The 12,869-nt window shown below is 51.5% G+C and overlaps 1 protein-coding gene across 32 annotated transcripts in view; it reads left to right on the top strand.

Moving 5' to 3' along the window:
- Positions 1-12,869, top strand: part of VSIG4 (V-set and immunoglobulin domain containing 4) — a 791,917-nt gene that overhangs the window by 429,109 nt on the left and 349,939 nt on the right. The window lies entirely within an intron of this gene.

The following is a 12,869-nucleotide window of genomic DNA, read 5'->3' as shown; positions in this document are numbered from 1 at the left end:
GGCTGTGGGCCTAGGAGCGGGTCACCGCTGGTGGAGCCCGGGGCTGGAGGGCTTGGTTGTGGGCCTTGCTGCGGGGTCAGGAGCGGGCTGGTGTTGGTAGCGCCCAGGGTCAGCGGCTCCACCAGAGGGCCTAGGAGCAGGTCGACGCTGGCAGCGCCCGGGACTGGGAAACTCCTCCTACCTGCTCCCGCGGCCGCTACTGTGTCACTTGTCGCCTCCTGGCGCTGGTCGGGATTCGCCAAGGCTGGGGCACCGCCGGTGCTTGGTAGCGTCGTCGGCTGCCGGTTCGCCATCCGCTGTTCCATCTCCTGTCTCCACCCGGTGATGGCGTCTCGCTGAGCCCTCTCCATCCTCCGGCCCAGGTCTTCCATCCCAGAGCAGAGGAACTCCGAGTCCTCCTGGGGCAGCTTAGCCACTAGCTCCTCCAGGGTGTAGGGTGCTGCGGCCTGCAGCAGGCCGCTGACGGGGGCTCTGGTGCTGCCGTCCTCCATCTTCCCTACCAAGTGCGGTCTGTCTAGACTGATCCAGACTACGCCCTGTCTCCCCGTTTTCTTCTCTCCTCTCCCCTTTTGGGGGCGGTCCCAGGACAGTTTGTTGCGGTCCCATGGCAATCTGCTGTCGGTTACTTTCAGGGTTAGCCCCCCCACCTTGATGGACACACTTGCATACATGACCACTGCTGTTTGGGGCGGGCTCCGCTTCTGGCGCCATTTTGGGACCTGGCCCACGATGGGAGGTGGCTTATTGTCGTCTTTTAGCATGCACATAATGGCGCCCGTTCTTCTGGGGAGGGTGCCACATTTAGTAGAAAACACAGTCTTTAGGCGCGCGATACACGGTGATAACGGGTGGGCTCATATCCTGCCGACTACGCCAAAGTTGACGCGCCCCCTGGGCCATGGGGTACCCGGAGCCGGTCCGGTAGATGCTGGGGTTTGTAGTCACTGTGGCGGTGACCCGGTCCGTGACCCAGGGCGGTCAATCAAAGGGTAATTTATGTATAGGTTTATAATGTCCGATTACGCCACCTGTGGAGTGCGGCTAATGAGGCCGCCGCTGCCGAACAGTCCTCTGAAGCTGGTGGTTTGGCAGCAAGGGTATTATTGCTCCCCACAGGAGGAGTGTAGCTTCAGGGCAGTTTGGGTGGATGATGGTGGTTGTAGTGCAGGGAGTCAGTAATGAACACAGAGTCCGTGTGATGCAGTCCCAAGATCTTTACTCACAGCTGTTGCAGTTCTGGTTACAGGGACCCATGTAACGGCCCTCGTCGTTCTGTGCTCACTCAGTGAGGGGTTCAGCCGACCCCCAGGTAACTCTGGAGTATTTATCAGGACCCCCTTCTGTGTGTCCTTTCTCCGGCCTTCTCCCTGCACCTCACACTCAGTGACACTTCTATCCGGTACACTGGGGCCTTGGTGGGCGACGTGTGTTCCGTCCCCTGGGTCCTATGTGGCTACCTTCTTAGTGGGACTGGTGTGGACTTTTGGCTTACGGTACATAAAGTGCTGCAGCCTCCGGTTTCTAGTTGAGCCTTGCTGTTTCTCCGCTAGTTGAGGGACCAGTTCCCCTTATCTGGCCTCACCCCTCTACCTCCTGGTAGCAGCGGGCGTACGGGTGGCCTTCTGCACGGCCCGTACCTCTAGGGTCACTTCGGTTCCTGGAGCCTTCCTGCTCCCACTCCTCTCTTCTCTCCTCCAGTCCTGGGCCTCACAGGCTAGGCCCGCCTCTGGAGCAGAGCTTATACAGAGCCTCTGCTCCTGTCACTTCTCCTCCTCTGACTGAACATTCCCTTGACCTAAGATGGTGTCCCTATTTTATACTGCTCCTACTCAAGTGCTCCCAGGATCTACTTCCTCCACCCCATCCACTACATTGTTCCCCCTCTCTAGGTGGTTCCCCCCACTCCAGCCAGGGATCAGGGACTGTGCTCTCCCATAGGAGCAATCTCGCCCTGTCCCCCGGAAATGTGGTGCAATGAATGCTGGTATTAGGATCCTGAGCCATACTCCTTCCTTACCTGAGAGTGAGATACCACACCTCTGGATGAGATGCAATACCTCTGTGGCGACTGAACCCTCAGGGGCGCCACACATGCATTTTTCCTGCCAGGGACATGCGGATGTGAAGTGTTCTTTACATGCATTTCCACATGCGGGTTGTCAAGCACTTTCCAAGCGATTTTACCATCACTTGGAAAGTGCTTGTCAACTTGGTTACACTATATAAATCCATGCAAAAGGCATGGATTTATATACTGTGACCTAAAGAATGGTAAAAAAATAAAAAATAAATCTATACTTACCTTCTGATGGCCCCCGCAGTCTTGCTTCACTCCGTCCTGGCTTGCCGGCAGCTCACGGTACACTACACTGAAAGACCTGCCGTCACATGACTATGACGTCAGTGCAGGTCCTTCAGTCCACCGTGAGCTGCCGGCAAGCGAAGACAAGCGCACTGCGGGCCATCAGAAGGTAAGTATAATATTTATTTTTTATTCTATTATTTTTTTTACAGGTACTATGGTACCCGGGTCCGGAGGAAAGTCTCCTGTCCTCCACACCCGGGTACCATCCGCACATTGGAACGCATGGAATGCGCATCTACATATACAGTGATGCGGAATCCATGTGATCCAATGCAAGTCAATGGCGGCGAAAACGCAGAGCTTCCGCAAAATAATTGGTAGTGCTGCGTTTTTCTCCGCAATGATAATCCGCAGCGGAAATTTCCGCAGCATGTGCACCGCACATGCGGATTATCATTGGGGAACATGGCAGGCCTTATACCATGCGTTTTTTAAGTGTTTCTTCAGCGTTTTTGCCGCTGCGGAAACGCTTAAAAAACGCATCGTGGGCACACAGCCTTATACCTTTTCTCTGATTGTTCCTCACCTGGTTTTGGCTCCCACTCCTGAGAAAAAATACTGACCAAATACTGATAGTGGGGCTGTGGCACCCTGCTGTTCACAGGTACCACAGGAGTCAAAAGGGTGCATGGAGGGACTTCTCCACAAGAGCCCTTATTACATGCAGACACCTCCACCCTTCCACCTCATACCACCAGAGGGAGCCCTGTTAGGCATATACATATGGAGGGTGGAGTCAGGCAGTTCAGTTGAGTCTGAGGAGTGCGTGCTGGCGCTTAGACCAGTGAAGAAGCAGCACGTCGGCTGCTGAATTGAGGGCCCCGAGCGTGGCCGGAGGCAGTAAGGAGAGGAGAGAGGAGTTGAGGGGGCAGAGGAGCATCGTAGGCTCACCCCAAGACACAAACCGGACACCGGGTCCGCGCCTACAGGGTCCTCTATACCCAGTAGGGACTACCGGCTTACCAGGAGGCTTCCAGACCCCTGGTCATCCTGAAGCTACCAGCAATAACCGCACTAGGAACCATGAAGGCCCCGGCGTCCAGGGATAGTGGTTGCCAAAGAAAGGTCCTACTACCAAGCGGTCAGGTGAGAGAGCAACACAATACAGAAACTAGGACAAGTTTCAGGCTGGCTAGAAGCTTAGAGAGAGGGAGACACGGATCAGGATGCCTTATACCCGCTCACTGGGGAGAAGTCCTGAAGTGCACCCTTCCTAGCAAGTACCCTGGACCATACCTGCCGTTACACCAGTAAAGGTACTGAAGCGAATCCCCTGTGTGAGTGTCCGTCATTCCCCCTGACCTGGCCATCTCTCACCTGCACCCCTTCCATCAACTCTGCTCCGGGGGTCGGCTCCGCCTGTGGGGAGCAGAAACATCCCAGCTGCCATTTCATCACCCCCGGAGGTCTGCAGCAGCGCCGGTAACCATTACCGGAAACCACAGGTGGCGTCACGAAACAAAGTTTACACTAAAGAACCCCTTTTTCAAGAGAGACCCCAGAGTACGGGCCCGGGAGCCGACTGCCGTGACATCCTAAACAAGGTAAAAGGCCCGGGTACTGAGTCCCCTATATCCCCCTGGGTGACACAGGGCCGTGGCCTTAGTGATATAATTGTTTGGAGTTTACTAGCAGTAATTATGTAACTTCATTTGAAAGATAAATTAATGGGGGAACATGTGTTTTGATTAAATCTATTCTCCCAGCTGACCTGATGTATATTATTCCTGACAGTGTTTACTAACCATAGTAAAATATTAAGATTTGAGAGTCCTCAGTGGTTGATACCTTTTAATGGCTAACTGAAAAGATGGTAACAAACGACAACTTTCGAGACTACTCAGGTGTCTTCATCAGACATAAAATAACACAAAATATGAAGAGTTATTACTAATAACTCATAATGACTAATAAGTGATTATTGCTAATCATAAGAAGGCAGAGTCAAACAGGGGGGGAAAGCAGACGACCATAGAGAGCCGGCTTGTTCACTGTGAATTGGTAAGACTGATATGTGTAACCTGATCACACTGAGATCTCCTCGCTCCTAGTGCTTACTGTCATAACAAGCATCGGGTCATTATATACAATGCTCTACAGCAGTGTTTCCCAAACTCGAGTCCTCACAACAGATCATGTTTTCAGGATTTCCTTAGTATTGCACAGGTGATGGAATTATTATCAAGGCATCAGATTGACATGACAGCGCACTCCGCCTCGATACCTGGGATAGAATCAGAGCATTGTATGTAATGACAGTGCAGCTTTCTTTCTTTCACAGTGCTTGTAATGACCGTGAGGAGTTGTCAGTGTGATAAGATTAGACATATCAGGCTGACGAGATCACTGTGAAAAAGCCGATTCTGACTTTCTGTGAGGCGTTTGATTTTTCCTCCTGTATGATGCTGCCTTTTTATGATTGGCCAATATCATACAGGAGAAATAGTAAACGAAGTGTAAAAGATGGATTCGTTTTTTAGATTGTCACAAATTTATGCAATAAAGTTAAATTAAATTATCTCAGCAACGGAGGCTCATTTGCATATATCAGTAGTCTGTGCTAAGTGTGAGTCAGGTGTCTGTATTAAGTGGGAGCATGGCCTCATATTTAGGAAGAGACTGATTTATGGTCTCTATTTACGGGGTCTTTAAGCCTTGTCTGTTACCTGAGTTAAGAAAGCGTCTACTCTAGGATTGTTATATAGGTGCAGTCTGATCTGCATCTGTATTAACCTCTCCCCCTATATGGGCAATACTGTATGTCCATGGAGTGACCATGTGTGAAGGGGTCTCAGGAGTTGAGTTTCCTCCACACAATGCAGATGTCAACTATATTACATAGCCATCATCTGTCTCTAAAAGCCGGGGCCAGAGCTGAGAAAAATCAATGACATTTGCAGTACGCGCGGGCACCAGCTCCCACTATCCCTGTGTGAAAAAAACGCAGGGACCAGATGGGTTAACATGGCAGCCAAGGGTCTGTTGAAGACCCCAGTTGCTGCCATCTTGGTTGTTCTCTGTGATATGTTGAACTTTAAAGGAGACTGCAATTTATACTAAAGTCTGCAATTGCTGAGTGCTGTGGCACACACCTGTAATCCCAGCTACTTTGAGAGGCTTGGGCTGTTGGATCACTTGATCTTGTGAGTTCTGATCCATTCTGTGCTATGTGGATCAGGGATCTACTCTGTCCTCAGCATCAATATGGTGACTCTGAGCCAGCTGCTTGAAGACCCTATGCTGATGGGGGATGGGTGTCCTTGGTCAAAAAAAGCCAACACAAGAAGTATCAAACACTGAAGTAAAATATAAAGTCTGCAATACTGTAGAATTGCCATCTACAGGAGATGAGATTCTATGTAGATAGAAGGTGGGGAGGGGAGGAGCTCTGTCTCTAGCTCCTCCCTCCTTCTGTCTACATAGACTTGTATCTACAGCAGCCCTCATCTCCTATCTCAGTAATGGGAGAGTCTGTCTTCACTGAATACAGATTTTACCTCAGGATTGAGAATTTTGATAATGACTGATCAATTCTGACAGAGAAAGAAGCAGATTTCTCTGATAAGATCTATTACAAAGTTTCTTATTTTCCTGTGAACTGTTGATTTATGAACTAAAAATTAAAACGATGGTTACGCTTTAAAAAGCAAATAGAATCGCCTCCCTTTTCCCCCATTAAAAATAAATGCATTTTATAAGTAAACGAATATGGTATCACCAAGTTCATAAATGTGAGGTCTGTCAAAACATAAAATGAATGTTCTCGATTGGCAACCGTCGTATAGAAAAATAAAAACATGAAACGCCAAAAATGCATTTTATTTTCCAGTGATCACACCTCCCTAAAAAAAAAAGTACACTAAAAAGCGATCAAAGCTTCATATCTACATCAAAATGGTATCAATGAAAATGTCAGTGCTCCACACAAAAAGACAAGTGCTCACACCGCTACATACAAGTAAAAATAAAAAAGTCTTTGCAAGTTTCGGAAACCAAACATTTTTTTTTACAAACTTTTTTTTTTGACCACTTAAATAGAGAAAAAGTTTGCTATCACCATAATCATACTGACCCGGAGAATCAAGTTGACACATTATTTTTAAGCATAAAATGAACAAAGTGAAAACAAAACCCAAAAAAATAATGGCAGTATTGCATTTTCTTTTACAATTCCATTGGAATTTTTTTCCCATTTTTTTCAGTACATTATATGGTGATATGAATGGTATTAATGCAAACTACAACTTGTCCTGAAAAAAATACAAGTCCAAATATGGTTATGTTTATGGAAAAATAAAAAGCGCAAAAACGAAAAAAGGACGCCGAAACCCGGAAATGGCCAGGGAAGAATAATTGCCCGGTCCTAAAGGGGTTGTCCAGGACTTACATATTTATTACTCATTGTAAAAAAGGCAATCAATATGAGAACTTTGTTGATCCAACGCATGGCACCCCCACCATTCAGCTGTAATTTCCTCCAGCAATGGCTGGATGTAAGCAATATACAGAGTGGAAAACTGTAGATCCCTAGCCTCCCATAAACAGCATGAGCCCCCACATAGCCTCCCATATACAGCATGAGCCCACACATAACCTCCTACATACAGTATGAACCCCACATAGCCTCCCATATACAGTATGAGCCCCCACAAAGCCTCTCATATACAGCGTGAGCCCCATCATCAAGCCCGGCGTCAGCACCCGGCGCACCCGGGCGAATGCCTGAGCAGGGCCCCGGCAGCCGGTGGCACAATACTTACCCCTGCCCGTGCCTCCGCAGCATTTCCGGTCTCTTCCACGGCTGCTGCACTGTGACATATCAGGTCAGAGGGTGCGGTGACGACTTTACGCCGCTCCCTCTGCTGAGCCGTCACAGCGCAGAGTGGGAAGACACTGGCGACGCTGAGGAGTCCGGAGCAGCGACAGCAGGTGAGAAGTGAGGTGAGTATCTGATTTTTTTTTTGTTTTTATTTATGGAGGCATGGGGCATTATAAGGGAGGGGGAGAGGTGACATCCTGCATGGGGCATTATATGGGGGGGAGAGGTGACATCCTGCATGGGTCATTATAAGGGAGGGGGAGAGGTGACATCCTGCATGGGGCATTATATGGGGGAGGAGGTGACATCCTGCATGGGGCATTATAAGGGAGGGGGAGATGTGACATCCTGCATGGGGCATTATATGGGGGGATAGCTGATATCCTGCATGGGGCATTATAAGGGAGGGGGAGAGATGACATCCTGCATGGGGCATTATATGGGGGGAGAGGTGACATCCTGCATGGAGCATTATAAGGGAGGGGAAGAGGTGACATCCTGCATGGGGCATTATATGGGGGGGGAGAGGTGACATCCTGCATGGGGCATTATATGGGGGGGAGAGGTGACATCCTGCATGGGGCATTATATGGGGGGGAGAGGTGACATCCTGCATGGGACATTATAAGGGAGGGGGAGAGGTGACTACCTGCATGGGCCATTATATGGGGGGAGAGGTGACATCCTGCATGGGGTATTATATGGGGGGGAGGTGACATCCTGCATGGGGCATTATATGGGGGGGAGAGGTAACACCCTGCATGGGTCATTATATGGGGGGGAGAGGTGACATCCTGCCTGGGGCATTATATGGGGGGAGAGGTGACATCCTGCATGGGGCATTATATGGGGGGAGGTGACATCCTGCATGGGGCATTATATGGGGGGGAGAGGTGACATCCTGCATGGGGCATTATATGGGGGGGAGAGGTGACATCCTGCATGGGGCATTATATGCGGGGGAGATGTGACATCCTGCATGAGGCATTATATGAGGGGGAGAGGTGACATCCTGCATGGGGCATTATAACGGAGGGGGAGAGGTGACTTCCTGCATGGTGCATTATATGGGGGGGGAGAGGTGACATCCTGCATGAGGCATTATAAGGGAGGGGGAGAGGTGACATCCTGCATGGGGCATTATATGGGGGGAGAGGTGACATCCTGCATGGGGCATTATGTGGGGGGGGAGGTGACATCCTGCATGGGGCATTATATGGGGGAGAGGTGACATCCTGCATGGGGCATTATGTGGGGGGGGAGAGGTGACATCCTGCATGGGGCATTATATGGAGGAAGTGACATCCTGCATGGGGCATTATATGGGAGGGGAAGTGACATCCTGCATGGGGCATTATATGGGGGGAAGTGACATCCTGCATGGGGCATTATATGGGGGGAAGTGACATCCTGCATGGGGAATTATATGGGGGAGAGGTGACATCCTGCATGGGGCATTATATGGGGGAGAGGTGACATCCTGCATGGGGCATTATATGGGGGAGAGTTGACATCCTGCATGGGGCATTATATGGGGGGAAAGTGACATCCTGCATGGGGCATTATATGGGAGGGGAAGTGACATCCTGCATGGGGCATTATATGGGGGGGAAGTGACATCCTGCATGGGGCTTTATATGGGGGGAAGTGACATCCTGCATGGGGCATTATATGGGGGGGAATGACATCCTGCATGGGTATTATATGGGGGGGGGTGACATCCTGCATGGGGCATTATATGGGGGCGGGGGACATCCTGCATGGGGCATTATATGGGGGGGAGGTGACATCCTGCATGGGGCATTATATGGGGGGAGAGGTGACATCCTGCATGGGGCATTATATGGGGGGGAGAGGTGACATCCTGCATGGGGCATTATATGGGGGGAGAGGTGACATCCTGCATGGGGAATTATATGAAGGGGTAGTGACATCCTGCATGGGGCATTATATGGGGGGAGAGGTGTACGGAGGACTATGTGGGGTCATTATTCTGTATGGAGCATTATATGGGGCCCATAATACTGTATGGAGGACTATGTGGTGCCCATAATACTGTATGGAGGACTATACTGTCCTGTCTGCACTGTGCGCTGTGAGGATTCGCCGGTTTCAGAGCTGTTGGAGAATTTACTATAGATATCGCTCATGTAATGTAAGAAGTGAAATCTTCGGCACTGTACTATATCTATATTTCTCTGTGGTATCTGTGCATCATGTGTCATGGTATGTGTTAAAGGGGCCCACTGAGACTCTTTCACCCAGGACCCACAAAAACCTGGAGCCAGCCTTGCCCATCATAGCCTCCCATATACAGCATGAGCCCCATATAGCCTCCCATATACAGCATGATCCCCATATAGCCTCCCATATACAGCAAGAGCCCCCACATAGCTTCCGATATATAGCATGAGCCCCCACATAGCCTCCCATATACAGAATGAGCCTCAACAGCGGACTGGAGCAGCTAGAGGGCTGGATGTGGCTCTCGAGCCACAGTTTGCCCACCCTTGTCCTAGAGTCAGCCCCTCTATTTACTCCAGCTCTGGGCTAGCACTCATACAGCAAAGGCTCCCAAACGCTCACTCTGTGCACCAACTCTCTAATTTTATCTTGCAAAACCAGATAAAATAAAAAGCATTGCCAGTTAGCTGGAAACAATATAGTCACCTCCACCATATATAACATAGGGCATTATAAAGAGAGGGGGGGTGATATCCTGTGTGGCGCATTGGTGCCACAGATTCCAGAAGGGTGCATGGATGGACTTCTCCACAAGAGGCCCTCACACATTCACACACCTCCACCCTACCACCTCAGACCAGCAGAGGGAGCCCGTTAGGGATATATAAAGGGAGGGTGGAGCCAGGCAGCTCAGTTTAGTGTTCAGAGACAGAGAGGAACACAGCTCAGAGTTGAGCAGGGAGCGTGCTGACGCTCAGAGAGCAGCGAAGAGGCAGCGCGCTGGCTGCCGTGCTTAGGCGAGCCAAGGCCTACAGCATAAGTGAAAGCCTAGTGAGGGCCTGAGTGTGGCCGAAGGCGAGAGGAGAAGGAAGAAGTAGCGAGGGGGCAGAGGAGCATACCAGGCTCACCCCGATATAAATATACCGGACACCGGGTCCGCGCCTACAGGGACCCTTAATGGCCAGTAGGAACCACCGGAACCCCTGGAGGACTACAGGTCCCAGGTTCACCAAATGCTGATTGCTGTACCAGGGCTAGGAGTCACGGAGGCCCCAGCGTCCAGGGAGAGTGATCTCCAAAGAGAAAGCCCTACCACCAAGTCAGCAGGTGCAAGGAGAGTCAGTAACCAAGCTAGGCCTAGCTCCAGGCAGGTCAGAAGCTTAGAGAGTAAAGCCATGGATCAGGAGGCCCTATACCCGCTCACTGGGGAGAGTCCAAAAGTGCGCCCTTCGCCCGGAGTACCCTGGACCGTGCCTGCAACATCACCAGTAAAGGTACTGAAGCTTACCCCCGTGTGAGTGTCCGTCTTTCCTCCGGGACCGTCCTGCCGTCTCTCCCCTACACCACCATCCATTACACCCCACGCTGCCCTGGAGCTAGCTCTACCTGTGGAGAGCCACACCATCCCTCCTGCCGTATCACCAGCTCCAGAGGACTGCTCCGCAGCGGCGGCTTCCCTTAGCCGCATTCCACAGGTGGCGTCACGAACTTTCCAAATCCCCTATAAATTTCCCCTTTTTACTGATCGCCCGGGGTCACAGGCCGGGCCAGCCACCATGATATCCCCCATACCGGCATCCATAGGCCCGGCTGCCAAGTACCCCATGGCCCAGGGGGTGCGTCAGCTTTGGCGTCACGAACAGGATTCTGTGCCCGTTGCCACCAGGTACTGTGCGCCTTAAAAGACTGTGTTACTCACTGTGGTGAAGGTTTCCCGCCATTCCCGAGATTTCCCGCCATTGTCCGCCATCTTCCTGTCGCTGCGCAGGAAGAAGAGGGGCGTGACAGCGGGAATCGGAGAGGCGTAACCGCTGGAAGCGCGCGAAACCCAGGACATGCCCCGCCCCTGATGTCGAACCAGGAAGCATCAGGTCCTGGAAGGAGTCCAGAGGATGCTCTGATGTCAGACGTGAGCGACGCAAGGTCCTGGAAGGAGACCATCGCCCGCGGAGCTGTGGCCTACCTGATAAAGAAAGTGAAGAAGGTAGGCTCCGGTTCACTAGGGGGGCGCAACCATGGCCGACGACCAGCAAGCCGCCGGAGCACCGGTTAACGCTCCTGATGCCCAACCTGCGCCCGGCGCTGCACAGGCCGGATCGGCCGCTCCACCAGCAGGGGTCATGACTCCGTTGATACCCATGGCCCTGCTGTATATCCCTGGAGCGAAGTGGCTCCCCCAGTATAATGGCAAACCAGACACCCTGTCTGGATTGAAGAGAAAAATATGCGGTGTGCTAGACATGTATTCTATGACCGGTAAACAGAGAGCTGCTGCTGTGCTGGGGCAATTGATTGGTGCCGCAAAGCGGGAAGTTGAAACCTGGCCAGCCGCAGACCAGGAATCGGTATCCATCATCTTTAAGAGACTGCAAACTGTGTTTGAAAACTGCACTGAGACAAATCTCCGGATGAGGTTCTATCACTGTGTCCAGAAACCTGAGGACAGTGTCCGTGACCACGCCTGGCGATTACAGGAAGCCCTGCGGGCCCTGAAACAGGTCAGTCTAGCCAGCATACAGAATGAAAATAAAATGCTGACGGAACAGTTCCTCCGGGGGTTGAGGTCCCAGGAGGAGAGCAAAACTGTACGGTGGTGGGCCTTAGACCATCCAGATGCCACCTTTGACACCCTTAAGGACATGGCTATAAAGGGCCTGCAGCCCCTGGAAACATCAGATACTGCTATCCAGCGTTACCAGGTTGGGGCCACCTCAGTGCCCACAGCACCCACTGCTCCTTCATTGACAGCCGAAACAAAGATGCAAACAGTGCCTCCTAGCGAGCTGGACAGCCTACGCTCTGAAGTGCGCCAGTTAAGTAAAACCCTGGCCACTGTCCTGAACACCCTGCAGCTACAGACGGATCCTGAGCCGGAAGGAAGGATCCGACTCGCCGACAGCCCTGAGGATGTCCCCTGGATGAGGAGTAGAAGGAGGACAACGCCATCCCGTAGGAGGACAACGCCACCCCGGAGGAGGATAACGCCACCCTGTGGGAGGACCAACGACCAACGTCACCCTCCTGGAGAATTCATCTGCTACCGCTGCCAGAAGGCAGGCCACACAGCGCGGAACTGTCCTTTAAACAAGCAAACCCTGGGGCCGAGGGCCGACACCCAGGAGTAGACCAACCAGGCCCATCAAACTGGTACCGTCGGTTCGTGGGAGGAAAACCTTTCCTGTCCATTGTGCTGGATGGCATCGCGACACCTGCCCTTCTGGACACTGGATCTCAGGTAACCATCATACCTGATGTCCTCTACAAAAGGTTCTGGTGCATAGACGAACTTCACCCGCCAGCTCCAAACCTTTCCGTTTATGCCTCCAATGGCCTTCCCCTTAACCTAGTCGGGGTAAAGGATGTGGCAGTAAAGGTGGGAAGAGTGGAACTGAAGGACCAGGGACTAATTGTAGTGGAGACTAATCCTGATGATACTGACTTGTACATGATACTTGGTACTAATGTTGTTGGTAACTGTTTGGGAGAAGTTTTATTCTTGCT

Source organism: Phyllobates terribilis, unplaced genomic scaffold, assembly GCF_046119375.1.
Source record: "Phyllobates terribilis strain yellow unplaced genomic scaffold, ASM4611937v1 Scaffold_7__3_contigs__length_470593459, whole genome shotgun sequence".
NCBI lineage: Eukaryota > Metazoa > Chordata > Amphibia > Anura > Dendrobatidae > Phyllobates > Phyllobates terribilis.
This window is presented reverse-complemented; position numbering and strand designations above follow the sequence as displayed.